General features: G+C 41.6%; 1 protein-coding gene and 1 long non-coding RNA gene across 3 annotated transcripts in view; both read right to left on the bottom strand.

Moving 5' to 3' along the window:
- Nucleotides 1-3,545: 3,545 nt before the first annotated feature.
- Nucleotides 3,546-20,102, bottom strand: LOC127542917 (uncharacterized). 2 transcript variants are annotated; one of them, XR_007948918.1, is made up of 4 exons: nucleotides 18,381-20,102; nucleotides 6,630-6,723; nucleotides 4,542-4,759; nucleotides 3,546-4,120 (listed from the first exon to the last, which is right to left on the bottom strand). It is a non-coding gene; the product is annotated as an uncharacterized LOC127542917 (long non-coding RNA). The 2 variants fall into 2 exon arrangements; XR_007948919.1 differs by lacking the exon at nucleotides 6,630-6,723 and having other exon boundaries at nucleotides 18,381-20,092.
- A 1,058-nt stretch (nucleotides 20,103-21,160) lies between these two features.
- Nucleotides 21,161-27,345, bottom strand: part of LOC127542915 (charged multivesicular body protein 1b-2) — a 99,243-nt gene continuing 93,058 nt past the window's right edge. Inside the window, exon 9 of the transcript XR_007948917.1 lies at nucleotides 21,161-21,266. The gene's annotated coding sequence lies outside the window, so the exon portion shown is untranslated. The remainder of the gene's footprint in view (nucleotides 21,267-27,345) is intronic.

Genomic DNA, 27,345 nt, shown 5'->3' on the forward strand with positions numbered 1-27,345 from the left:
CGCTGACAACTTGATGAGGTGCCAACAGTGGATAAAGACAATTGTTGGCGATGGGTGCCATGAAAAGATTTGAGCTTTTTCTACTTCTTTATTTATCTTAGAATCATTTATAGTGAGCATCGTGGAGTAGTAGGTAGGGGAACTCACACAAATTCATCAACTTATATATTTTATGGGTGCTACTGGCATTGATGTTAAGGTGAAACATTCCTGAAATCTTGTCGTGTCTAAATGTTTACTATTTAACAAATGAATCTACAAACACATGTATGGAAAGCTTAGTTGCCTCAATATGAGTCATACATCTGTACGTGTCAGTAAGCTCAATTGTAATGAAGACACAATCACTAAAGGGCCACTTTATCATATCTCGATACACTATCCGATGAATTCCACATGCTATCTCAATAACAACTAGTTCATCTTTTGTTTGTTCAGAAAATTCACACCGAGTTGCTTTATTTTCTCCTAATTCCCTAAAAATGTTGTGTTATAAAGCTACGAGCTTGTCATATCCTTATGTTCTTGATTGTGTGGGAAAAGCAGATTTACATAGTATCTAACATAAAAATGGTGCACATTACATAAGGCTATAAGATGAGCAAAACACTTTCCATATACTACCTCAGTTAAAACCCAGGAGTTAAGTGCTATTTTTACAGATGACTAAACTGAGGCTCAGAGAGGCTGAGTAACTGCTCCAGGGTCACACAGCTAGTACACGTGTGAGACAGGATTTAAAACTATGTCTTCCTGACTCCAAGTACAGCGCTCTCTCCATATATCATGCTACCTCCCACTCACACGTAATCACCGCTGGCACCATTACTACTTCTTTTAACAGCTAATCTTTTGTACGTTAGGCTTGCAAAATTCTTTCCATGTTATCTAGTTTGATCTCACAATAATCCTGTGTGATTGATGCTCCTAGTATCCCTATTTTACAAATAAGGAAACTGAGGCTGAGTTATCAAATGACCTTTACAGGAGATAGAGCTAGCGAGTATGTGATGCAAGATTGGAACCGGTGGCTTCCCGTTCCAAATCTCACACACTTGTGCTGGCTGCAGCTTCCTGACACACGCTTGTAAGCAGAATTGTAACTAAGAATCCAGGTCCCCGAGGCAAACTCAGTTGAGTGGAGAAAGTATGTGGAGGAAGGAACCATCTTTCAGACAACTTACCCTATGCCCTCACAGGAATTTCTTTTGGGGGTGAGGTGGGGAGGGGAGGTAGGAGTAAAGGAAGAAGGGTGATGGGACAGACAAGTTAAAGGGCCCTGTACCTCAGATAGAGGCAAAATCACAAGGAGAGAAGGGATTGCCTGTCTGCTCCCTCTACTCCAGTCACTTCCACAGTGCTGAGACCCAGGTCCCTTACCATCTCAGAGGGACTTACCACCACCCATTCCTCTACTTTCAAGCTCTAGAGAGGTATAAGCTGTCCCAGGACCACAAGATATAAGGCACGGAGCTGCCAATCTCCAGACCTCATGGAGACTCTCAAAGATGCTGGCACCTGAACAAGGACCCTATGCCCACACACCCTTGTTCAGGGGCTGCTTGTGAATGCTCACTCCCCCCTCCATCCTATCTATTGGTGATTTTAAGTGGACAGGATGGAAGATGGTTTCCTCTCCGATTTAGAGAGAGGAAGCTTTTGTGCTGAAAAGTCTCCCATTAGCCAAGATAACGAGAATATCCTGAGGTTCAGCAGCAGCTTCCCAGTTCGTTCAGCAGCATCTAATATGTTTCTTGGAGCCGTTTAAAAGAAACCAAATGTATAATTCAGGCACTGGTGGCAGTCCCTTTGGATACAAGCACCTTGGTATACGGTTAATCTTCCAAGGTTTGAGCTGCAATTAGAAGATAATTTGCATCAAAAGTGTGTAAATAAACATGGATTGCATGACAGTATAAAGCAGGATGAATAGGTACACAGAGCATTTGAAACATATCCAGCATTAAAACTCTTTACATGTGTGGCAGACCTACTCTAGCCACGAGGTTTCAATAAAGTATTGAAAGGAAAAAAGACTCATCATTTCCTCTCCAAGTTTCAAATGTTCATGTTTACAAATTTGTACTGCACATTAATATGTAAACATACATTATGGTGAGCAGATGGCTAGTGAATATTTATTGGATCTTGCTGGTTCGTTTGCATACTTTTTTCATCTGTAAGAGCAGATAGAGATCTGTGTTGGCTTTAGCTCTATCGGTGCCTAAAGGTTGCGTGACATTTGAGGGGAAATCTTAATAGGAAAAAAATCCTCTGAAAGCACACAATGTCGTCCATCCCTCTCCTTCCCCCGGCTGCCAGCATTTTGGGTGAATGGTGACATTTGGAGACAAGATTTATGATAATATACAAAAAAATATGATGATCAAACCTAACCAGCTCTGGCCTTGATTTCCTGTGTTGGGCAAATCACTTAAAGAAGTTCCCCAGGCTTTTGTTTTCTTTAATTTGGAAAATGAGGGACTTTGACCAGATGACCTCTGAGGTCTCTTTCAGCTTGAAGATTCATCTCCGAGTTCTAATCGAGCCTCAGATACTTACTAGCTGTGTGACTCTGGGCAAATCACTTAGCCCCCATTTCCTAATTCTTTATCTATAAAATGGGCTGGAGAAGGAAAGGACAAACTGCTTCAGTATCTTTGCCAAGAAAATCCAAAATGGGGTCACGAAAAGTCAGACAGGACTGAAATTGATTGAACTGCATGTACACATGCTCTGCCTCTGTGTCACATACACACTCTCTCGATATTATATATGTATATCTATCATCTATAGATATGGCATATATATATATATAGTATGTGCATATATATCCCACACTGGAGACTTAGTCCACATAGGGACTCCAGGTACGGCAACTCCCTCAACTCATGTAAATCACCTTTTGCTCAGTATAATTAGGTCCCAATAAGTGCAAATAACGAATACCATGAAGCAATCCCATAATCTCAATTGCAACTGCATATTTCTAGTGGGCTAGAACCAATCATCATATTTTACATACTTATAACTTTAAAGAATATGTGATCAAATATGTGCCAACACTTCACAGGAGTCATTGTTCTCACTAATTAGGACCTAGCTGTAATTTATGATCTTAGAACAGCTTGGAGACATTGAGGGGTGAAATGACTCATCCAGGGTCACAAAGATAGCATTTTTCAGGCAGCCTTTGAAGCTTGTCTCCTTGACTTCAAGGCCACTCTAGTGATAAAACCATCCAGTTTCTCATCTAACATTTTCTCTGTAGGAAATGGTACTATAATAAAAAACTGTGAAAGCAAGAAAAGCAATAAATCTATAGATTTCATTGGGTAACATTCAACGTCTTAAAACTGAAGGCACTTGGATAAAATATGTTTCGATTTCTTGCTCCTTTCCAGCAACATTTTTGTATATTGGTATTTTTTTCATTTTTAGCTTTAGGGAATTCAGCAGTATATGTGAGTGGGAGTTTTCCCTCGGCCTTTCTAGCTCTTATATCCCTCAGAGATCTGATGCCCTTCAAGCCCATTACAATCATGTCTAGACAGTTTGGTTTTCTATTTTATTGAATTATAGAAATGTCAGTGAAACGTCCCCCAAATGCCAATGAAGAAATTTTCTTGAGAAAGGGATCGGACTCAGATCGGACTTCAGGATGTAGCAGCGGGCTCCCTGATTAATGCCTAGATTCCTCGGGTATCTGACGCAGAGGTTTTTGGAAGAAGAAAGGGTCATACCTGACCAGAGCTGGGGAAGGGGGCGGATTGATGCAGAAGCTCTGTTAGTTACAGATCCAGCCACTGATGATCCATTTTCATGCCACAGCCCTGCGGAGGCAGTTTGCCTTCCCTTGCCAGTAGGCACAACACCCTTCTGTAGACTGGACCTTAGATTTCTGACCTCTGCTTAAGGAGAGATTTCTGGGAGCCACATTCCCCAGGTACCTTTAGAAAGGAACAAACATGATGCTGTGACTCAGGATAATTAGTAGCAAGAGCCAGCAAACCCAGAGTCATCCTCGAGGTGAGTGGGGCAGTGGCTCCGAGGATCTCGGTCTTCTTTGTTCTCAGTCCTCTTCGGTCATTGGAAGTTGGGCTGAGAATCGAGCAGGCGCCTGGTGTGAAAGTAAGACATGAGTTGAAGGCATCTGGTGCATTTATAGGCACCATATATATATAAAATGAATAAGTCAGGAATTCTCATCCCTTAACCACTTGCTCATCTTAAGTGGGTAGGACTCTCTACCCATGATCTACCATACTCATTTGTGGGGACATGATGTCATTTTGTAACTTTGACTTGATTTCCCCTGGGCACGCATAAGGGTGGAAATGCCCAGTGTGATTTACACGGGACCTCTCACTTTCTTTTGGCAAGGTGATCAGGTCACACCACTAGTTTTCAGTGTCTGAAGCCAAATTTGAAGTCAGTTCCTCCTGATACCAGGGCCAGCGCTCCATCCACTGTGCCACCTGGCTACCTTAAGGGACCTCTCACTTTGACTTGGAAGAGAGAAGTCAAGGTTAAAAACTCACCTAGGTGCTAACGTCCAAGGGTCAGGGGTTTTCAGCGACTTGTCCAACAAGGTTCTGAGACAGACAAGATGCGACTGAACTTCAAAATCATTCAGGCTCTTGTTTTGTGTTACCAGGAGAAGAGCTTGGTCACCTTTTTGTAACCCGGGAGCATTTTCATGAGTCAGAAGATTGTAGATTTCAAGCCAGAAGGATCTTTGGAGTCTAGCTCTCTCATTCTACAAATGAAGAAGGAAGGTTACACAGCTCACACAGGGAAACACACATCATCTGAGGCAAGATTTGAACTCGGGTCTTTTTGACCCCAACTCGATCCAAAGTACCACTTGTAGCCTATGCAGTTTAGCTCTGTGTTCACATCCAGTCTGACACTCACTCAACGAATTCCCTAATCTCATGAAGCATTTACCATCTAATCTCAGATTATCAGAAAATACTTCCCTGGAAATCCTATTACTGCTATTTCATGTATGCCTTTTTCTTTAATCAAAAGGACCCCCCACTCTCCAAAAGCCTTAGTGTCACAATGAAAACTGAACAGCTTATATTATGCCCGAAACCCCAATCTTTGTGAAAATGGAAATAAAGGAGAAGAAACAAACAAGTGGAAGTCTATTCTATACTGCCTCTGAGAGACGTTGTCCCAATCTTCAAGATCTTGAAGCATCTGGAACTGGCTACCTTCAGAGGTCGGCAGTTTCCCATTTAACAGCAACTGAAACTGCAGAACGAGTTCGATCCTTTTTTCATATGGCATAAGACTGCTATCATGTCTCCCCACAACCCCCACCCCAGGCTTCTCTCAAACACTCCCAGTGTGTTTATTTGATTAGGTGCTAGGAGGCATCTCCCGCATCCTGCCTATAACTCGGACAGCCAGAGATTCACCATTAGGCTTCTGACCCTTTCTTGGCTACACTCAACACCCATGGGTCCCACTATGAAGGGCAGGTTTACTACAGGATGGAGACCAAGCAGCTGGAGCCAGATGGTGGTGGGGCCTGAAATGTTAGCCTCAAGTGTTAAGGCTTGCTTCTGCAGGGAAGGGTGGGGGTGGGGTGGTGTTGGGGAACTCGGATGACTTTTATGCAACAACTGACAGGCTGAAAGTGTTCTTTTAGGAAGATGTGGGAGGCAAGGGGATTACTTAGAAGGGAAATAGTCAATTCACAAAAGTTGACATGGTTTCGTTGGTGATGAAATGCCAAATTGATTTTTTTTCCATTAAAAAAATAAACCTAACTTTTGTTTTTCTTCAATTGTGACACGAGGACACAACTCCTAGCTTCACAGAATTATCAGAGCTGGAGGGGACCTCAGAGATCACTGTTTACCAATGAGAAAACTGAGGCACATAACAAGATCCGGTCAGTTCAGACCCCCAAAGCAGGCTCTTGCTACCTGTCCGACTGTGGACAAGGCACTGAGAACGTCTTCTTATGTAAAGGGAGGGGGTTGGCCACTTTAGGCATCAAAATCTACGATGCTATCATTTGGACAAAAAGCAAATCCAGTACTCTACTTGTTCTCTCTCGGTGATCCTTTCCGCCTTCTTCCTCAGAACCATCCTTGCCTACACTGTGGCGTTTCTGAAGGTGAATCTAACTGTATTCTCCAGAGATGATCATTCTCTTCCTTACATTTCAAGATGTTCCCCTTCTTTATCACAATCTTCCTCCCAATCTTCCATGGAGGGAGGGAGGAGTTGAATGTCGCCCATTTCAGAAAACAACCTTAGGTTTCCCTCCCCGTTCCCCCAAACACATACACAAAGAACAAATTCACTTGTCTGAACTCCCAAGCCAAGTATCTTTAGTTCTTTCATTTCAAGAAAAGAAACCATTCCCTTTTTCTCGCAGTGGATTTGGATTTAAGCAGAGTTACAGAGTTTGTCAATGTTGTCGTTTTCCATTCCTTCTCGGCCTCGAGGAATCCAAGGGATGGAATCCTACCAAGGATTCTCTTTTTCTTCCTCACACACTCTTTGTGGGTCTCTGGTCGGAGGAGGGCATGAGCTACAACAATTTCCTCAGTGTCTAACTTGGCAGCTGTAAGCACTTAGCAGCTAATCAGACCAATTCGGCTCACCTGTGGGAGTGATTCCCTGACAGCTCCATCTGCTTTGAGTCAAGCCCGGCCTGGCTTGGGGGTGCTGGCTGGGGGCAGCGGGGAGCATAAAAGGCTTAAAGTTAAAAAGAGAAGAAAACCGGAATGAAGTTGCAAGATTATTTTCAGCTATTTTTAGGGTGACTTGAGGTATGGTGCATTTAAGAAGTATTCTGACTCTGAGGCCCAGTTAATTTTAAAAAGTGGGAATCAGGATGGACACAGCATAATTGGCCATGAAATCTGGTATAGGAGACGAATAAACGATAAGGCCGATGTCCTTTGTGAGAATAGGTTAATCACGGCGGCCACCTCAGGGAGATAGTAAATAAATGTTTTCTGCCTCAGTTTCTTCATCTGTCAAATGAAATTCCTCACACTTGGGATCAGGAAGACCTGAGTTCAAATACTAGCTCTGTACTCCTGAGAAAGTCACTTAGTCTCTTATGGCTTCAGTTTCCTCATCTGTAACACAGGGATAATAATAGCAGCTCCTTATTGGGTTGCTGTGAAGATCAAATGAGATAATATTTGTAAAGTACATTGAGAACCTTAAAGTGCTATATATTTGCTAGCTATTACTATCACCTCCTTCATATGATTGCTAGGAGGAAAGTACCTTGGAAAGTATCAAATACTGTATTATAGTATAGTCTGAGAAACTTGGGAGAGTTTCATTGGCTGGATGTGGAGCCAGAAGGGAAACGGAAGCCCAGAAGAGTCCATGTGGCTTGCCCAAGGTCAACCTTGGTAGTGACAGAAGAAGATGTGGGCTTTCTAAGCTTAAATTCTCAGCTCTGCATCTTTTAACTGGGAGACCCTGATGAATCCCTTCACCTCCCTGAGCCTCACTTTTCCTCTCTGTAAAATGGGGATAATAAGCTATGCACTCTCCCCTTCCTTTCTTTACTGGGTAATTAAGAGAAGGACGGCATTTGGCTCTGAGATTTCGCCACCAACATAGGATAGCACTTTCAAGAGTTATCTAAGGCAAGCCAGCTAGGTGGGACAATGGGTAGAGCAGGCGGTGAACCTGTCCTTGGCAGAAAAAAGTTACAGTTACAAGGAATGAGTCCAGAAAGTCTGAGCTGGAAGAGACTTGAAAGTTCACCTGCTCCATTCTCCATGACGGGACAAAGGAGAAGGCCAATCATGGCATCACCTGAGTAATCAATAAGCCTTACAGAAGGGAAAAGAACTTTTACAAGTTCACACAGCTAGGAAACAGGAAAATGCTTCCAATTTCCTAAGAAATGCAATTCAATAGTAATGTGTCATGTAGAATAAATTCTGAGGGAAAATGGGGAGGGAGTGGGTAGAGGTGAAGGAGATCTGGAGACCTTCCCCTATTGATTGGATCAAATATTCAGACAAAACACTTCAATTAAAAAAAATCATTTCTACTGATGAAAATGAGCCGTAAATTGATATGCTATCTAAAAAGTAAATGTACACCCACCCATATCGCTCCAACTGAAATGAGTGAGGGCTTTATCACCTTTAGGCTGGTTCAGCCCTTGGCAAAACTGAAAAAAGTCAAGTTCATCTTGGGGTTTCTTTGATCCTTATCCCCTCCTTTCTCCCCTGGGACTGTACTCCAATAATCCTTCCCACTGCTCTCTCCCATCTCTAGTTTTTTTTCTCTCTACATCAGTTTTTTCCCCTTACCATCTACAAATGTTTTCGGGGCTACCTTCTTTTAAAATACAAACAAATCTTCCTTTTGCACCTGCCATGCCCTCATGCTTTTGTTCTAGTTAGCTTTCCCCCATCGTTGCTAGATTTCCAGAATTATCTATCAGTATGTGTTAGAATTATCTATATCTGTGCTCAGCTCTCTGTTAGCTAGCAACTCTGCCTACCACCATACTGAAATTGCTCTCTCCAAAGTCACCAATGACCTGCTGGTAGCTAATCATGGCCTTTTCTCACTTCGTATCCATTTGAAGCCATTGATCATCCCCTCCTTCTTAATACTCCCCATAATCCTTTAGTCTCATTGACATGGCTCTCTGTTGGTTCTTCTTCTACCTTGCTGATTAATCCCTCTCAGTCTCTTTGTTGTTGCCACATCCTCCTCTCCCCACCAAGATTCAGTCTTCAGCCTTATTCTCCTCTCTCTCTCTTGGTGATTTCAACCATAACTCGCTTCAACTATCTCCTCTGAGCAGATGATTTCCTGGTACATTTGATTAGCCCTGGATACTCCTCCTCAGTGCCCGTCCTGCACCTCTAACTTCCTGACAGTTATCTCTACCATGATGTCCAGCCTCTCTCTCCAAATCAAATCCTGGACTGAACTCATCTTCTTGCCTATAAAACTGACCTTTTCTCCACAACTCTATTTCTGTTGATGGCATTGCCATCTTTCCAATCATCTTCGCTCAACATCTGAGAGTCCTCTTGGTTCTTCCCTCTTCCTTATCCTTCACATCCAACCAAAGGCCAACTTGGTTACTTCTTCAACTTCTCTCTGCTGCCTCCTTTCCATTCACTCTCTCCAGCTTAGCTGTGGCTCTCTTGCCTCTCCTCTGTATGTTTTACGAGCCTCCTGACCAGTCTTCCTGCCTCCACTCTCATCTTCACCTGTTCCATCTTCGACATAACTACCAAAATCTTCTTCCTAATGCAAGGCATTCTCCTCTGTGGCATTTTGGTACCTCTAGGTTGATACAAAGCCTGGCCTTCAAGGTTCTCCACGATCTGATTCTAATTTCTTTGTTTAGTGAAAAGAGCACATGATTTGAAATAGAAGGTCTGGGTTCAAACTCTGCCTACTTGCATGTGTGATCTTGAGCAGGAAAGAGAACTCTAGGTATCAATTGTTTTATAAAATGAAGAGGCCAGGGGTCATGATCTCAAAGCTCCTTTTGGGGTGCTCTTCCCCTTCTCACACTCCACTCTCCATGATTATCTCAATAGATACTAAAAAAGCATTTGATAAAAATCCATCACTTATTCCTATTAAAAACACTAGAGAGTATGGGAATAAATGGATTTTTTCCTTAAAATGATCAGTAGCATCTACTTAAAACCATCAGGAAGCATCATAAGTAATGGGGACAAACTAGAACCATTCCCAATAAGATCAGGGTGAAAAAAGGTTCCCTACTAATACTATTGTATTAGAAAAATTAGTTTTGGCAACAGGAGAAGAAAAAAAGATTAAAGGAATTAGAGTAGGTAATGAGGAAACCAAATTATCACTCTTTGCAGATGATATGATGGTATACTTAGAGAACCCTAGAGAATGAAGTAAAAACTACTAGAAACAATTCACAATTTTAACAGGGTTGCAGGATACAAAATAAATTCACATAACTCATCAGCATTTTTATATATTACCAACAAAGTCTAACAGCAAGAGATATAAAAAAGAAATTCCATTTAAAATAACTGTCAATCTTCCAAGGCAAAGTCAGGAACTATATGAACACAACTACAAAACACTTTTCATACAAATAAAGTCAGATCTAATCAACTGGAAAAATGTCACGTGTTTATGGGTAGGCCCAGCAAATATAATAAAAATGACAACACTACTTAATCTACTTATTCAGTGCCCTACCAATCAAACTTCCAAGAAATTATTTTACAGACCTAGAAAAAATAACAACAAAGTTTATCTTGAAGAACAAAAGGTCAAGAATTTCAAAGGATTTAGTGAACAAAAAGCAAATGAAGGTGGCCTATCTGTGCTACACCTAAAACTATATTATAAAGCAGTGGCCATCAAAACCATTTGGTACTGGCTAAGAAATAGAGTAGTCGATCAGTGGAACAGTTAGTTTCACAGGACAAAATAGTCAATGACTATAGTAATCTAGTGTTTGACAAATACAAAGACCCCAGCTTTTGGGATAAGAACTCACTATTTGACAAAAACTGCTGGGAAAATTAGAAACGAGTATGGCAGAAACTAGGCAGTGATCCACACCTAACACCATATACCAAGATCAGGTCAAAATGGGTTCACTATTTAGACATAAAGAGTGATATTATAAGCAAATTAGAAAAACAGGATAGTTCACCTCTCAGATCTGTGGAGGGAATTTGTGGCCAAAGAAGAAACGGAATAAATTATTGAACACAAAATAGATAATTTTGATTATATTAAGTTAAAAAGTTATTGCAGAAACAAAACTAATGCAGACAAGATTAGAAGGGAAGCAATAAACTGGGAAATCATTTTTACAATAAGTGTTCTGGTAAAAGCCACATTTCTACAATATATAGAGTACTGACTCAAATTTATAAGAATTCAAGCCATTCTCCAATTGATAAAGAATACGAACAGACAATTTTCAGATGAAATTAAAATCATTTCTAGTCATATGAAAAAGTGCTCTAAAGCATTATTGATTTGAGAAATGCAAATTAAGACAACTCTGAGGTACCACTACCCACCTCTCAGATGGGCTAAGATGACAGGAAAAGTTAATAACGAATATTGGAGGGGATGTGGGAAAACTGGAATGCTATTGCATTATTGGTGGAGTTATGAACGGATCCATCCATTCTGGAGAGCAATCTGGAACTATACCCAAAGGGCTATCAAACTTTTTTTGACCCTTTGACCCAGCAGCGTTTCTATTGGGCTTATATCCCAAAGAGATCTTAAAGGAAAGAAAGGGACCTACAAGTGCAAAAGTGTCTGTGACAGCCCTTTCTGTAGCGGCAAGAAACTGGAAACTGAGTAGATGCCCATCAATTGGAGAATGACTAAGTTAAGGTATATGAATGTTATGGAATATTATTGTTCTGTAAGAAACAATCAGCAGGATGATTTCAGAGAAGCCTGGAGACTGATGCTGAGTGAAATGAGCAGAACCAGGAGATCATTGTATATGGTAACAAGATTAAACGATGATCAATTCTGATGGATGTGGTTCTTTTCAACAGTGAGATGTTCCAGGCCAGTTCCAATGATGTAGTGATAAAGAGAGCCACCTGCATCTAGAAAGAGGACTAAGGGAACTGAGTGGGGATCACAACATAACATTCTCACTCTTTTTGTTGTTGTTTGCTTGCATTTTATTTTCTCTCCTTTTTTTTCCTTTTTGATTTGATTTTTCTTGTGCAGTATGATAATTGTATAAATATATATGCATATATTGGAATTTAACATATTTTTTTTTACCATGTTTAACATATATTGGATTACTTGGCATCTATGGGAGAGGGTGAGGGAAGGGGGAGAAATTTGGAACAAGGTTTTGCAAGGGTTAATATTGAAAAATTATCCATGCATATGTTCTGAAAATTAAATAGCTTTAATAAAAAATGCAAAATGAGTTGCCCAGTGATTGACACACTGAGAATTCTCCATCCAGATGAAATCACAGTTCTTAAGTATTTTGCCTTCAAATTCCACCTATCTCCTCCAGGAAATCTTCCCCATTGCTCCAAGGGGGTGGCAATGACCTTCATCCTTGGACCTCCCACTTCACACCTCATACCTTTTGCAGTTATTGAGGCTCATATTTTACCTCTCTCTTAAACTGTTAGCCCAGAAGGTAGAGAATGATTTATCCAAACTTTGTTCCTTCCATATCCCCTAATGCAATGTCCTTACTAGGTAGGCATTTAAAAATTGCTGAATGAATGAATGAATGAATGTCTTCACAGTACTTTATGCTCCATCCCATCTCCCATTTGCCTGTAAGCCTCTTAAGGACAGGGATAGCACATTAAATCATCTTGGTATCTCCCTCAAATTGTGGCACAATGGCTTGTAGATTATAGGCCCTCAAGAAATGGTTTTTGAATTCAATCCTGATCACTTCTATGCTTTAAGGATCTGTGACTTCATCCTGGGAGGGTGAACCCTCACAGATACACACCACAACCCCCTCTACAGGGTAAGAGACAACCCTTGAGAGTAGCCTTCCCCAAATTTAGCACCGGGTCACTCGGGCAGAAGGTCTCTCTGACTTCAAAGAGTCTGCTCTGTGGCTGGTTGGCGGGGTTCTATCACCAAACCAGTGCCTCTGGCCTTTCCTACTTGGTGTGCACTTGCTTGGCAAGGCCTTCCAGAAACTGGGGTCGTTTCTAAGTCATGCTGACTCATAGGAAGAGGGCTTTAGGGGTAATCTAATTAGCACAAAATGGAAGAGCCTGGTTGACTCCAACTCTAATCCTGATCCCTTTTACTATAGCAGAGAGCTAGTGCAACTAATACCAGACCCACTGCTGCTTTTCTTCCCACCATTGTCTCCTCCAAATAGAATACACCTGCATTACAAACTCATAAAGACATTTGTTCCCCCATTGGCCTGTAACAAAACGATAGATTTGGCATTCAGCTCTGCTTTTCTATGATTTGCTCCAGTGCGCACATCATGTTATGATTTGTTGCCTGGGACTGATTAAAAAAGGTCTTTTGATCAGTGTAACTGGCTGAAACAGTTGTTTATTGCTGGACAAATCTTCAAGCACAAGTGGTCAGGGTTGGGATTGTGTGTGTGTGTGTGTGTGTGTGTGTGTGTGTGTGTGTGCGCGCATGTGTGTGTGTTTTGGGTCCAGCCTGCTTTTGTCATAATTTGTGAGTTCATTCATGAGGAAGTGTGTGAAAATGTTCAAACTGCCCTTGGCATGAGAATATTTGCTGCCATCACAACCCTCTCAAAACTCACCCATCATAGCAAAATCGTCACCCTGTGTGAATGGACAAGACCCTGTCTTTGATAGATTTCAGTCCAGATGGAACCAGCAAACTGTAGTCGAATATCTGTTAAATCCAAATTCTCTCTAGTCCCTTTTCCTGGAACCAATCTGTAAATACCAGGTCACCCTTCTTTCTCCTTAACTCAGGCTTTCCTTCTCAGATGAGTATGCCCTGTGGACTGAGAACAGGGGAAAACACACAACAATCCTAGTGTCACTAGAAACACATCTCCTTGTCACTTTGCCAAGCCTGCTCAGTTGCCTTAATGAGTGACATCATGACATTGAGCCAGCGACTTCTCCTGGGGGAAACAGTCTCCAGATGGCCTTATTCCTGAAGTACAGCTGAAACCTCATACATCCTGGGGGACATGGCACTGTCTTCACCTTCTGATGCTGGTCTTCAAAGAGAGTACAAGTGGCTAACAGCTGATGGAAACACCCAAATAAACCCCAGGTAGCAACTTTTCACAGAACATGCTTCATGATCCCAAAGTCCCCTTCTTCCCTTTATTATTATATGATTATTAATTGTGGTCACAATGGTGGGGATTTTGCAGGCAGTGTTTTACAGTTTCTTCTCGTCTCCCCAAAAGAAAAACAAAATGGGTCCCCCTTTTACAAAATCAGCATCTTGTGTGTTTAAAAAGATCCATGCTTAAGATTTGTCTTGATTTAGAAATATAAAATGTCAGAAAAAGGCGTCTTTTGGTATTTTACAATTGGATGCCAACATTATCTTGTTACACACTGGAGGCTCTGGAGCACAAATTTATTATTCTGATTTAATCCATATTTCTTGAAAGGCCCTTTTTATAGATTTTTAAAATTTGCATGACTATTTGTTAATAAAAATCCTTCTTTCTCTCTTAGCCAGATTGTAAGGGAAAACCAGCAACCCTGGCTCCATCGACTTGACAGCCCAGCTCTGAAGGCTCCAGTCAGCACACTGCCACAGCTGCGACCAATAACAGCACTGTCTTTATTATTCTCCACTGATATGAAATTAAAATGAACTGGAAATGTTTATTCCATAAATGGCGGACAACACATTTACCAGCTAATCAAAGCTAAGGGTTTACTGGAGAGAGAGAGCTCTTTCTTGTCCAGCCCCGGTGAGTGGAAACCTAATATCAAACTTTCCCCAGTGGGCGGAACAGCAAACTCGGCCAAAGAGTCCGAGGCAGAGCGATATCTTCATTATGGGGAATTCTTTTCATCTTCCCATTCCCAGGTGTCTTGAGAAGCAAGGCTAGGGCTCATGTGGAAAATCGGTTAGCTATGTTCCTATGGCCGTGTTTTCAGAAGCAGGTCACTTTCTGTGGTAGAAACTTTTGGATAAAACTATTTGAATCCTTAACTTCCTTTTCAAACCTACCCCCCCCACCCCCAACTCTGTTTATAGGCTGAAATAGTCACTTCTTGATCATTCTGTTGGTGTTCCCTCCCTCCCTTTCTTCCACATGTAATTCCATTGATATATCCCCCCCCCCTCCCAGAACACACACACATTCCTGGAGCTCTTTTGCACCAATCGATAAATGGGACTCCATCCAATTATGGCAGGTTGTGATTTCTGCAGTGGCTGAGTGCCCTCTTCCAACATGTGCACCTGACATGTATTTTCCTTGAAATCAGATACTCCTCCTCAACAGACACATGCCAATCACCACAGCCACATGAGGAAATACCATAACTGTATAAAGACGACTTGCTGACATGTGCCTGCAAATTGATCTTCAAGATGTACGATGCCCCTGGGGGGGATGTGGGGGAAGGGGCACCATCTGGTGGGAAAGGGAGAACTGCAAGAACCTCAGTCGGCCTTTATTCAGTTTCAAACAACAACCCCCCAGAAAACTACAACTGCTCAGGTAGAGAGAAGCACAGGTTTGAGACAGGTGAAATTCACTTAGATTTGTGCTGCTCTCTTGGGGTTAGGTAGAACTCCGAGGACCGGTTCTAAGTAGTGCTGGCCAACAATTCGGACAGCCAAGTGCAGGGTTAAGAGTAGGATATGACAGCTGGCTAAGAATGGCAGAAGACGGTCAGGGACCCAGAGATGGCCACTCATGGTAGGTTCTCCCCGTTCCGTGGACAAGAAGATCAGGATATGAAGGGAAATGCTTTTTGCAGGGAACCACTGTGTGCCCAGGAGAAAAGACAACTCTGGAGAAACTGACCCTTGGCTAAATTCTTATGATGCTGAAAATCATTCTTATAGTCTGCAGATTAGGGCACTAATGCCCTAATGAGAAGATCGTGAGTTCATTCATGAGGACATGTATGAAAATGTTCAAACTGCCCTTGGCACGAGAATATTTGCTGCCATCACAACCCCCTCAAAACTCACCCATCATAGCAAAATTGTCACCCTGTGTGAATGGACAAGACCCTGTCTTTGATAGATTTCAGTCCAGATGGAACCAGAGATTCCATGATCGAAGGATGAGATGGATGAGTTCTTAAGTTTGGGGCAGATGGGCAGTGATTCATGGAAGAAGCCAATGGGGAGAAGGAGGTGTTGACTGATTATTTTCAAGAAGCTTCAATAACTCCCTATAATTTCTAGGATGAAATATAAAACTCACATTGGCATTGAATGTCCTGTACCATGTGGTGCCAAATGACCTTTTGAGCCAAACTGGGGTATTGGCTGGTGTGGTCTGGAGTTCTAGCACATAAAATCACAGATCTGGACAGATGCAGTTAAGCACATTGTGACTTCAAAGTTCAACTCAAGTTCTCCCTCTAGCAAGTCTTCCTTCATGCCCCCCGGAGGGTGTCAATGACCTTGACCCTTGGACCTCACACAGCACTTTGTTTTGCATTTGTACCAGAGGCAGCTAGATGGTGCAATGACCAAAAGGCTGGGCCTGGCCTTAGAAATACTTGAGTTCAAATCCAGCCTCAAATACTTATCACCATCGTGACTCCAGGCAAGCCATTTAACTGCTTGGGTTTCCTCAACTGTCAAGTGGGGATAATAAAAGCATCTAGCTAGCAGGGTTGTTGTGCTAAAGGAGATGATATTTGTAAAAAAGTGCTTAGCATAGTGCCTGCTCCCACTCTTACCTGTGGCATGGAATTTATTCCTTCTTTATCTCCACTTGTCAAAGCCCAGCCACAGAGGCATCTCCAAAAAGGCTTTCTTGATCTCTCTACTGCTATGCTAATTTTTTGGGGAAAGGGTCACATCTCCCCCATTAAATTTTAAGCCTCTTTGGGGGAATTTTGGGGATATTTAGGTACCCAGCACATAGCAATTTAATAATTGAATAGAGTAGTTGCTAAAAAGACCAAAGCTCATATGTATGAATGTATATCTATAGCTGGGCAATCACCATATAAACTACTGCACCTCCATCATCCAGTTAAAGCGGGAAGCCCTGCTCACTTCCCTTCTCATTATTTCATATATCTATGCTGGAAGGGAAGTTGCAGTTCAGCCTGCTTGTTTTAGAGATGGCCCAAGGATGTTAAGGGACTTTGCTATTTTGAGGTTAGAACTGAACCCAAGTCCAAGGAACAACCCTCCATGCCATGTGGCCTCATCATAAAGTCATTTAATGATATTAGATAGTGAGAGCTGTCCTGGTGGACAGAAGCAGCCACGTGGATGAAATCACAGATTTTACGTCGAAGATCTTCAGTTTCATTCACATGGGTACTCCCATTTACCGGGACAAATCTCAACTCAAAAGCAACTTCCTAGCATAGTCTGAGAGAGTTTTAGATCTCCAAAATCCATTCTTCTGTCTCCATTCTGATGGGGGGAAAATCTCTGAACTTGTTGAGGCTGGTCCTCTGACACACACTCCTTTACCAGGCCGTGCTCAAAGTCTTTCCAAAATTGGAAAATCCAGCAGGACTTATGGATGCTCTGCTGGTAGAGTCTCTGAAAACCCAGAGTCCTGTTAATGCTGGGCTGAGGCACTGATAAGGGCTAATTTAATTATATGTTTCCTTATAATTGTTTACCAATAATTAACAGTATTTGTTGATTTTGAAAAGGACCAATGGCATCACAGGTAATATCTTGATTTGTGTACATTGGATTTAAGTGAAGCAGAGCTGCCCAAAGTCATCAGCTTCACTCTTCCTGAGTCATAATTTAAGGTAACTGGTGATGGCCTGGGATGCAACAGATCACCTTGGTGTTTTCCATGTCTGAACAAGCTTCTAGAGCCCCATAGCACATGCTTAAGCCATCTTCATGGCCACTGGAACAAGTTGTTCTCATCCCCCCATTCTGCTGAGGAACGTCTTCACATACTTGGAGTAGACATCCCTCTAACTCACTGACAGATCTAAGGCCTGTCAGTTACCCCCAACCTGATTTAGCCTGTCTGCTGAGATAGTTTTACCAGGATGTGGCCACTGAGCATGCTATAGCTTCTTGGAGCCACAAATAAGGGCTGACTGAATCAAGTAGACACCAAAGAGGGATAAGCAGCCCTGAAAAGAGCTTGGCAAGCCCTGACACCAGAGGTTTAATCTTCCTGAACACTCAATACATCATCATCATCATCCTCATCCTCTTCTTCCTCATCATCAGAATAACATGCATTTGCACCCACATGCAATCATTTCAGGGTTACAAAGCATTTTCACACCGATTATTTCATTTGTTCCTCATAACAACCCTGTAGAACAAGGTAGATCATTAGCCTCATTTACAGAGGGGAAAAGTAAGACTCAGAGAGGGAATAATGTGCCTGAAATCACACAAGTTATTAAGACTTGATCCTAAGTCTCCTGGCCCCATATTGAATGCTTTTTCACACCTTGGATCTGCCCTTTTTTTGACTTTTCTCCTCTTTGAAGCTTCCCTCAAGGGTTGTTTTGACCTGGTTTTTCAGCTGGGTAAAAAAAGGTTGTGAATAAGGGAGATGGAGGAGTACATATGCAGTGTGATCTTCCCTGAGCCCCACAGTTCCCTAAAAAAGGTTCTGATTCCATAGCCAGGACAGCATCTTGTGTTACCTATCAAGATGGCTCAAATATATCCCAGCCCAAACTCCTCCCAGGTTAAGCCCCCAGGCTCTCGCTCTAGGTGTTTCTTACCATGAGCTGATAGTGGGATGTTATCATCCATACTTCATGGCAGATTAAAATTTGCTTTCTTCCATTTGGCAAATATCAGTTCTCCCTCCTCTTCCTTTCCCTATTGGGCAAATAATAGTTAAAATGAATGAGACTTTTCTTTCAATTGCTCTCTTCGGTTTGAACAAAACCTGACTGTTGATTTATGAGGGTGTGTGTGTGTGTGTGACATGCATTCAATAATATATTTCACATTCAGTAGACAGTATAAATTATACAGAGATAAAGTCTAATTTGATGGAAGGAAGAACTTGCTAATATTTTGAATTGTCCAACAATGAAATGGCTGTTTTAGAAGGTGCTAAGCTTCCTATCACTGGAGGTGACCAAGCAGATATTAGAGAGGGGGATGTTCCTACATTAGCTAAGAAGCTGGCTTGGCTGCCTTTGAGGCACCTCCCAAGCAGAAGATGTGGTGAGAAGAAAATTACCATACTTGTGGAATTCTGATTTGGATAAATGACCACTTATTCACCCAACATCCTGAACATCTCTAGGACTTTTGAGTGGAGCACTGTGAGGGTAAATGAAGATGGATAAGATATAACTGAGAGCCCCACTGGGGACATGAGATAATTAAGGAATAATATCTAATGATAGGAAGGATTTATTTTCAAAAAGCAACTATTAAACACCTGCTATGTGCCAGGCATTGTTAGGGACTGTGGATGCAAAAAAAAAAAAAAAAGAAAAGGTATCATCTCCAAGAAGCTCCCATTTTCTTAGAGCTATGATTTCTATAGTGCAGGGAACTCCCAGTATGGGAACTCTTTCTACCAAAACAGATCTCAATTATCTATGACATAGTAGACAAGCCCCAAGGAATTGCCTCAGGTGCCTTGGGTCATACAGTAATGTCCAAGTGTGCTGTTCACTGGGCCATAATGTCTCTAAGCAGTGATTATAATACAGAGTATTTATCACATGACAAATGCTATGCTCTGAAAATCTAAGAGTGGGAAGAAATGGATTGAGTTGGATTTTGAAGGACTGGAATAGAAGGGGAATGAGAGGGGAGGGGGAACAGAAAAGGCAAAATGAGAAGACCATGAAAAAAAATACAAAGGATGGTGGTTGAGCAGTACCAAACCTAAAAGTATATTATAAAGCAGCGGTCATCAAAACCATTTGGTACTGGTTAAGAAACAGAGTGGTGGATCAGTAGAATAGATTAGATTCATACGGCACAATAATCAAGGCCTATAGTAATCTAGTATTTGATAAATCCCCAAAATCCAACTTCTGGAAAAAGACTATTTGACAAAAATTGCTGTGAAAACTGGAAAATAATATGGCAGAAACTTGGCATAGACCTACATCTCACAACCCATACCACAATAAATTCAAAATAGGTATATCATTTGGGTCTAAAGGATGATACCATAAACAAATAAGGAGAGCAAGGGATAACTTACCTATCAGATCTTTGGAGAAGGGAGGAATTTATGATCTAAGAAGAACTAGAGAATATTTTGAATGGCAAAATGAACAACATTGATTACATTAAATTTAAAAGTTTTTGCACAAACAAAGCCAACAGAAACAAGATTAAAAGGGAAGTACAAAGCTGGAAAAGATCTTTACAGCCAGTGTTTATAATAAAGGTCTCATTTCTAAAATATATAAAGAACTGTGTCAAATTTATAAGAATGCAAGTCATTCCCCAATTGATAAATGGTCAAAGGATATGAACAATTTTCACATGAAGAAATCAAAGCCATCTGTAGTCATATGAAAAAATGCTAGAAATCACTATTGATTAGAGCAATACAAATTAAAACAACTCTGAGGTACCACCTTACACCCCTCGGATTGGCTAAGATGACAGGAAAAGATAATGATAAATGTTGGAGGGGATGTGGGAAAACTGGGACACTGATACATTGTTGGTAGAATTGGGAACTGATCCAACCATTCTGGGGAGCAGAATACCTTTTGACCCAACAGTGCCACTACTGGAAAATCTTAAAGGAATCCTTAAAGGAAAATCTTTAAGGAAATCTTAAAGGAGGGAAAAGGAACTATATGTACAAACATATTTGTAGCAGTTCTTTTTGTATAGCAAAGAATTGGAAACTGAATGGATGCCCATCAGTTGGGGAATGGTTGAAAAAGTTGTGATTATGAAAGTAATGGAATATTATTGGCCCATACAAAATGATGAACAAGCTGATTTTAGAAAGGCCTGGAAAAATTTATCTGAATTGATGCTGAATGAAAAAAGTAGAACCAGGAATACATTGTACCAATTACAGCAAGAATGTGCAGTGATCAACTATGAAAGACTTGGTTCTTCTCAGTGGTTCAGTGATCCAAAGAAATCCCAATAGATTTTGGACAGAAATTGCCATCTGCATGCAGAAAAAGAGCTATGGAGATTGAATATAAATCAACACATGCTATGTTCACTTCTTTTTTCTGTGTTTTTTTCTCTTCCATGTTTTTTCCCTTTTGCTCTGATTTTTCTCTCCCAATATGATCCATAAAGCAATGTGCATTAAAAAGAAATTTTAAAAAGATGAGATGACCAGCATGACTGTTTGTGAGAAAACAGAAGGAAGATGCAGAGAAAAAGCAAAAAGAAATGAAGAAAACTGGTAGCTTGGCGACCCAGGAGAAAACCTCCTGCGGGGACAAAGATTTTACATATCTAAAAACAGCCAATCTTCCTCTGTGTAGTCAAGACAGTGCATTTTATAAAATCAGTAATAATAAGTACAGAACAGCTGGGTGGTACAATGGATAGACTGTGGGGCCTGGAGTTATGGAGACCTCAGTTCCAATCTGACTTACTAGCTGTGTGAACCTGGGCAAGTCACTTCATCCTGTGTGTCTCAGTTTCCTCATCTGTAAAAAGAAAAGGAAATGACAAACCACTTCAGTATCTCTGCCAAGGAAAACCCCATATGGGGTTGTGAAGAGTCACGCAACTGAACAACAATAACAATGAGAGGCAATGTGGCCTAATGGAGACTGAGAAAGACATGGAATCGGGAAGACCTGGTTTAAAGTCCCACCAATGACAGATGACTGGCTGTGGGACCCTGCCAAGTCATTCCATTGTGTCTCATGCAACTCTCTGATACTAGTAGTTACAGAGCAGGGGTTGATATGCACCTATAGATTTCCCTATTTAAGTGAAATCTCAGATATGAATGAAACTACCTCAACAACAATAATAATAGCTGACGTGTATATATATATATATATATATATATATATATATATATATATATAGCTTTAGATTTTTAAAAGCACGTTGCATATATGTATATTATTTCATCTATTCTTCACAATTAGCTGTGGGATATCATTACAGTTGTTATTATTTCTATTTTATGGGGGGGAGAACTGAGGCACAGAGAGCTTAAGAGACTAGCAGGATCCAGATCAAGGTCTTTTCTTTTTTCAGATCCAGTGTTCTTTCCACCAAATGACACTGGTGGGCTACTGTAGGGCAAAAAAATCATTATCTTAAACCACCCCTAAGGAGAGAGATAGGTGCTTATCTTATTTTTAAACTACCTGAACAACTCAGTAAGTTTGATTTAAAAAGTGAAAGAGAGAAACAGAGTGGCTAGAGCACAGGGCCTGGAATCAGGGAGACTTGAATTCAAATACAGCTTCAGATACTTATTGGCTGTGTGATCCTGAGAAAGTTACTTAACATTCTGTTGCCTCAGTTTCCTCAACTGTAAAATGGGGATAATGACTGTACTTAGCTCCTAGGATTGTTGTGAGGATCAAATGAAATCTCTGTAAAGCTCTCAGCACAAGTGGCTGGCACATAGTAGACAGTATCTAAATACTAGCTATGAGAATGATAAAGATTGTTGTTGTTGTTGTTGTTGTTGTTGTTGCCAGGAGGGGAATATAGATGATGCAACAAATAGAGCAGTCCCAAAGTTAAATGGCCTAAGGAGAATCTCTCTCACTGGAGGCTAGAGTCTTACTTTTTTGGTAAGGGATTTTGCTTCAGGTATGTCGAGGCAGAGTATTTATCTCTTACATCAGAAAAAAAAACGTGATTAAAAATTCTGCCTCTGATACTTAGCAAGTCACTAACTTCACTTTACACAGTCCTCCTCTGTGAAGTTGGCACATCTACCCATGTCAGAGGATTGTTCTATAAATCAGGTGAAATTTGCTAGCAAACTGGTACTGATGATTAAAAAAAAATCAAAGTTCATTTTAGAGGGATTATGGGAAGACAAGCTATAAATCATTCTACCTGTGCTGGAAAAAATAACTGGACCAATATGAGAAAAATCGCTAAACTATTCATATTACTTAGACCTAAGAGTCCCATTACTTGGCATATACCCCAAGGAGATCAGAAATGGAAGGAAAGCTTCCTCCTCTTCCAGGAAGTCTTTCCTGATCTTCCAGATAAAAGTGACATCGCCCACCAGAAATGCACCTAGAACACTTTATGTGGATTTCATCTTTATATTTGTCACATCCCTTTTTATATGATAATTCTCTATATATGTGGCACATTCCCACATAAACTCTCTGAGGGAAATTTTTTATTCTAAGAACCCAGCCCAGTATCTGCTGAACTGAGTGGAATCAAGGAGGAGGAAGACACTTTAAAGAAGCATCGATTCCTAATTGGGAAGATCCAAGAGATCAATCTGTCCAAGTTATTCTCAAGGACTGAGGCCCTGAAAGGGACAGTGACCCAGGTGACAAAATGGGATTGCAAATCTGGGGCTCTTTCTGTTGTACCATACCAGGCCTTCAGTCCCTAACACTTGAGTGTGAAACAACTGAAAGGCTGCCTTCTTTCCTGAAAACAGGGATCCAGAAAGAGGGGAACAAAGAAGCCTGGAATGGCAGAGTGAAGGGGATCACAGTGTTGCTGAGGACTCAGGCTGATGAATGCCATTTGGCAAAAGGTACAGAAGAAAATCTTTTGGAGCAAAGTGCTTTAGAGTGCAGAATACACTTGTGCTGGGCCTTTTCTGCCAGTGTAGGATATTAAGAGCAGCCAAGGAAGTAGATAAGTTCTCTCAGCACAAAACTAATGATCATAAACCTTGTGTGTGACCCTGTCTGTGGACTCAGATTCACTCAGAGATGGGAATGTTATATATGGCTGCACACAGCTGATGGCATGGTGGATGAGACTCTGCTCCTGGCTCAGGAAGACCCGAGTTCAAATCCTGTCTTAGAGTATTTTTAGCCATGTGACTCTGAGTACATTACTTAACCTCTTTTTGCCTCTGCTTCCTCATCTATGAAGTGGGGATGCTATTAACACCTACCCATTGGGTGATTATGCAGCTCAAATGAGGTAATATATGTAAAGTGTTTTGCAAATAAATACTATCACTACTACTACTATTATTATTATATGACTGGCAATCCTCTCTGCAAGCAAAGTGCCTGGGGCCAAGGTGCCCCCTGTAATGTAGGGTCTTGTACCATATTCACCAACAGGGGTCTCTGACCAGGAAGAAGCCAAGAGCTATCGAGCTTTCCCCAATTTGACAAAGATGGTCCCAAGAGGTCACTTTTCTGTCTGAAAAGAGTTTGCTATGGCCGGTGCCAGGAAACATGGCCTGCCTTCTGCTTGCTGGGGCCTTGTCCAGATGGTATATATTTGGGGCCTGCTTGTTTGGAGGTCACTGACCTCCAGAGCTGCCATTTGCTGCCTTTTGCTATTTCACTTAAGATTCACGGCGCAAAATCTTCCCATTACTTAGAGCGGCCAATGGTTATTCTTTCTGACTTTGCCTTGGTGACTGGACATCATCACGGTGGATGTGGCAGAGTCCCCCAGACCATGGGAGGATCTGGATGCAGAGATGATGGGATGAACTATACTAACATTTCCTTTGCAAATTAGTTTCATGAAAACATATCTGGTTTGGATTTCAGATGTTATTTTTTCCTAAATGGAGGAGAATGCAAATGGATTTGCTGTCCTAGGAGAGACATGGGTATGGATCCTCAGTATAAATACAGGGCTCTGGGATGGGAGGTCCCGGGAAAAAAGTGTTCTGGCAAGCCTTCAGAGATATAACTGAAAGGAAAGAGGCAACTGTGGAGAGGGGACCAAAAAACCAAGCATAAAAGAAGACATGAAAATGAATGATTATTTGGATGACAGTATGCCATGCCAAAAAGTATAGAAGAGAGGAACATGAACAAGAAGGGCAAAGCCCACTCATAGAACCCCTTGGTGGCTTGAGCGAGACATGAAATGTGTCTCATGGAGATTAGAAATTCTCCTCCAGTTAGTAATATCACTCTCTCTACATAGAAGCAGGTAGGTTGGGCAGGAGATCGGACTTTGGGCCTGGAGTCAGGAATCCAGGCTCAGATACATATTAGCTGGGTAACTCTGGGCATGTTGGTTAATTTTTATGTGCCTCAGTTTTCTCAATGACAACATGAGATCAAGTGAGAGTACATTTGTAAAATACTTGGCACACGGGAGGCTTTTAATAAATGTTTGGGTTTTTTGCTTCCTCCATTATGTCCCCCTTTATAACCATTTTGGGGTACGTGTGGATATCAGGCTATAGGAGAGTTTGTCTTCTGTACTTGCTCCCCCTTTCTACAGGGCCTTTTGTCATTCTGAGTGTTCAACTAACCATTCAACTAACAAATAATCTAGGCTAAAAGGTGAGGGAGAGAGAGCATCTGTAATGGGCTGAGGCTTGAGTTGATGCACTGAGGTCCCAAGCACATGAGGCTAAATAGTAATTGGACCATACTCTATTAATATATAAACTTGGAGAAAGAAAAGCCCCTCCCACTCTTTGTGCAAGTCCTGATGTGTTATATAGGAAATGACATTTTTGGTGGGTGGAGGTGGGGGGCGGGAAGGGAAGGGAAAGGAGAGCCTGCTGGCTGGCGTCTTGACACAGCTGCTAGCATTGCTATCATGGCGGCCCTTCATCTCCGATCTCCCTCTGCTAGCTGGCTTCCTGTCGCAGCTGCCCATATTGCTATCGCAATCCCCCTCTCACCTCTACTGAGAATAAAGATTGAAGATTTTTCCCTTAACCTGAATTCCTGACTCCGGCTGATTTTAAATATGAGGTCATCACAAGCATCCTTTCCCCAGGTGGTAGCTTTCTGGAAATAATGCTCTGACTTGAGTTTAGAATTGGTGATAACTTCTCTTTGAGGGTCCTACAAGTACTATCTTTACAAAAATACTGTGAGATATATAATACAAATGCTATTACCCCTAGTGGTAAAAATTGAGAGTGGCAGGGGTGGGGCATGAACAAGGCAGTGTGTTAACAGTAGCTAAAAATCTAGCCTTGAAGCTAGGAAGATTTGCCTCTGGCCCATATTGGCCGTTAGACCCTGGGCAAGTCACTGAATCTCTTAGGGTCGCAAGCAACTTTCTGAGACTAGAAATTGCAGAGAAGGTACCAAACTGTACTGCAAGAAGCTCCTTTTCCCAGGAGCTCCCTAAACTCATAAAATCACAAGTCTGGTTGCCATCCTCATCCCACACAACAGGTAAACAGCAGAAACCATATTCGAACCCAAATCTTCTGACTTCAAATCCAGCACTTTTATGTGGTTTTTTGATGAAACCAGTATTCTAGGCTACAAGTACCGTGAGCCAGAATGGGACAAACCCAAATGCAAGTGGGACAAGTTCCCATGACCTGTGGCCATGTTTGGATGAGGATGGGAAACCTGATCCCACTCGATCATAACAAGTTATTATAGAGAAGGGGCAGACATTAAATCAATACAACCTGAAAAGGCACCTATTGATAGTAGTTTTATTTGTTAGAGTGGAAAACTAGAACCAACACATGACTAGTGATCTGAGAATAACTGAATAAACTGGAACTTCAATATAATGGAGTATTCTGATGCTACAATGAAATGACGGATATGTGTGTAATGGGGGCTCTCGATAATGAGGGTCCTGCCCTTAGAGAATGCACACTGCACCTCAGCTTAGGGTAGCCCAAGTGCAAGCTTGATGAGTAATGGAGGGGTTCTTCTCTCCTATTGGAGAACACTTGCAGGGATCCTCTGCTTCCTGTACCATGTGGTAGTGAGAAGCCTTTGAGTTGCCTACTGAGTTAGATGTGACTGTGTGTGCAAAAGGTTGGAACAGATAATCTCTTACTCTCTTCCCTGGTGGTTTTCAAGTGAGGAAGAAGAACTGCTGTGGGCCTCTAGGTGGAGAGACAAGAAGTGAGCCTCTTCTTCTTTGTTTTGTTTTTTCTTTTCTGTCATAGGTGACTGTCTCAAGATAGAATAGACCAGGTTATAACTTTGCTGTTGTTTGTTCTTCATTCTCAAAAAGGACCATGACATCAGGGAGGTGATGCTGTGACCTGCGAGTAAAATGGACTGAGGTGAGGAAAACTGGGGGAGGTTATCAGCCTTACTTTCCCCTCCAGAGTCATCTGCATCCAGTGGCCAGAAAGAGATCAGGATGACTGGAGATGCAGTGGAAGACCTGGGCTTTTTTTAAGTTAAGGCCTTGAACAGGTCTCAGTTTGACTGAAGCAATGCCCAAATACTGATTAAGGCTAGGTGAGAAATGAGGCAAAGAACAGCCTCTTTTACATAGTAAGTTGGGAAAAAAAAAGAAGGAAAAAATCTACCTTAGAGGGGAAGATCCTCAGGGTTTCTGGCCAAAAAAGAAACAATTGCTATGTATACTCACTCTGAGCCAATCAGGGCAGAGCAATCACCAAGTGAGGCTTGGTCTGGGATCCCAGAAAGGCACTTTCTTGGGACTTGATCTGCCAGGATGTAAGATGATAGTGACCTTTGCATTGTAGCAGAACCTGTCCAAGTTTTAGGAGCCTGGTACAACTTTCAAAGGGTCAGGTTATACCTGGCCACACCCGGAGGAGTCTCTCGAGCAAGGACAAGCTCTCATAACTCACATAGGAGACAATGAAATCAGAAAGGGGTACAGAGGGAA

This window comes from Antechinus flavipes, chromosome X (assembly GCF_016432865.1).
Source record: "Antechinus flavipes isolate AdamAnt ecotype Samford, QLD, Australia chromosome X, AdamAnt_v2, whole genome shotgun sequence".
Taxonomy (NCBI): domain Eukaryota; kingdom Metazoa; phylum Chordata; class Mammalia; order Dasyuromorphia; family Dasyuridae; genus Antechinus; species Antechinus flavipes.